Below are 2,137 nucleotides of genomic sequence, written 5' to 3' on the forward strand. Positions count from 1 at the left end.
AATGACAAACAAAATGTTATATCATGAATGTTTTGGCTCTCCAAGTCTGTAGTACAGGTTACAGGTACAACACTGGGCGACCACAGTCACACATGATGCAGACAGAAATACAGCCAATTCGCTGAGTTGGTCAGCACATGGTACCAAAGTGTTGGTGTGTACAGTGTAGTGTCGGAACAGTACTGACCTCATGTGGGGATTAAAATACAGTAATCGTCTCAGTGCAGCCTAATGAAGGTTTCCGGAGTTGCATGTGACATCTGATACTTGGACAAACAACAACTGTGTTAAGGGCTTGTCTGGGAATTGAACCCAGGGCCTCTCACACCCGAAGTGAGAATCATACCACTAGACCAACAAGCCACAAAACTTATTCGTATAGTGCCAATTCAGACTGTACTACAAGGTAAAGCTTCAGTAAAACTTAACAGATGTAAACTGACAGGTGATGAGTCCAAAGAGTGGGAGGAACACATTCCTTTGCCGTATTTGGTGCAGCCACAGCACGCAGTTCTCACCTCACACTATACAATCACCGCCTGGTCAGCAGGTCTGCTTTGATTTTCTATGAACATGCCTTGAACCAATATTTGAACAGTCTGATTTGTGTAGCAACTCCTCCCTCCTTGTTATGCTTCTGGATTGAAAATAGAAAGGTTTTGTCTTGAATGGATGACAGACCTTTTTCTCTTCAGTCTTAACTGTATTGCTCTTTGGGCAAAATAAAGTGGAATCATAATATAATGTTTGAGTGCAGCAACAACACACAAGCCAACAGAGCAGTTCAGGTTGATGGACTGCTAATCCCTTGTGATCTGTAATCATAGGAATAGTCTACATCTTTACAAACACACAAGTTCCTCTATCACAGCCAGAAAGCAAATCTATATCTTTTAAATATTTCATTTACTCAAGAATAGAAAGCTCTCTTGAAGAATCTGCATGACTCCTGAGCACTGCTTTATGTCTGGAAAGGAGCAAAGAACACCTTGTCCTTGACATTACTTCTGGTTGTGTGCAGTAAACCTAAAGAACGGGAGAAAAAGAAATTGACCACACACAGTCCAATTGGCTGATAAAGCAATTCCTAACCAATGCTGTGTCTCAAATTACATACTTCCATACTTATACTGTGTATTTTGCATACCCAAACGCATTCACACAGAATGAGTGTGAGAAAATATAGTTTACTATGCACACTCAACTCACACACTCATTCTGCCACAGATGACAAGCTGTCCAGCTCTGTGCCAATGACAGAGCCCACCTTCCTCACAAGTTTGTTCAGGCGAGAGGCGTTCTTCTTCAGGTTGCCTCCCCAGCCCACTACTGCATACAGGACAGCACTCGCGAACACAGACTGGTAGAAAGTCTGTAGCAGACGTTCTCACAGATGTTGAAGCACACCAGCCTTCGAAGTTCCATGAGCTCCAGGAATGGGAAGAAAATACAACCTTCACTGATCCTTGGCTCTAAGAGCAGTTTCCATAGTGTAGTGGTTATCACATTCCCCTAACATGCAAAAGGTAAATTTGATTCTGTTCACAAGTCAGAAATTTTGACCTGCTAAGTGACAGCGCCCTGTGGAACATCCGCAAACAACTGATGATATGAAATCTTGTTAAAGTCATTCTGCCATTTTCAGTGAACATTTCTGAAGGCAAATCAACAGTTGCAAAGATTACAGATCCATTTGATCCTGTCTGAAAGCAGTAGAGGTGAAACAATGTTTGGGACGACACATAATCTCCAGAAAATACGCTAGTTTCCTCAACCTTATGCTAATTCCATCACACACTCTCTCAATAAGTTTGAAATCCTGATCCTCGGTAGGCCTCTGATTCCTCTTTTCCTTGTGTGTTCACCCAGCTGAGCACATGTCACAACGTTAAATAATGTTGTCATTCATTTTCTTCACGTCGTCACGGGCATCCCCCCTCGACCTGGTCCAGCTGGCAAAAGATGACAACACACGCCCCGGATCCTGGGAGCCGTAACACCATGTGACGGAGAATGTGTAAAAAAGAAAATAAAATCTTAAAATAAAATAAAATACTAAAGGAGCTGCTGTAACAAGTCGCCAGTCACACGGCGCCTGCAGAGAAAAGGTTAGTAGGACCGAACACTTTAGAAACAC

The 2,137-nt window shown here is 42.6% G+C and overlaps 1 non-coding gene across 1 annotated transcript; it reads right to left on the reverse strand.

Moving 5' to 3' along the window:
* Positions 1-291: 291 nt before the first annotated feature.
* Positions 292-363, reverse strand: TRNAP-CGG (transfer RNA proline (anticodon CGG)). Its single transcript has one exon. It is a non-coding gene; the product is annotated as a tRNA-Pro (tRNA).
* Between the last annotated feature and the right edge of the window lie 1,774 nt (positions 364-2,137).

The sequence above is a fragment of the Lampetra planeri genome, unplaced genomic scaffold, assembly GCF_965212315.1.
Source record: "Lampetra planeri unplaced genomic scaffold, kcLamPlan1.2.h2 scaffold_617, whole genome shotgun sequence".
NCBI lineage: Eukaryota > Metazoa > Chordata > Hyperoartia > Petromyzontiformes > Petromyzontidae > Lampetra > Lampetra planeri.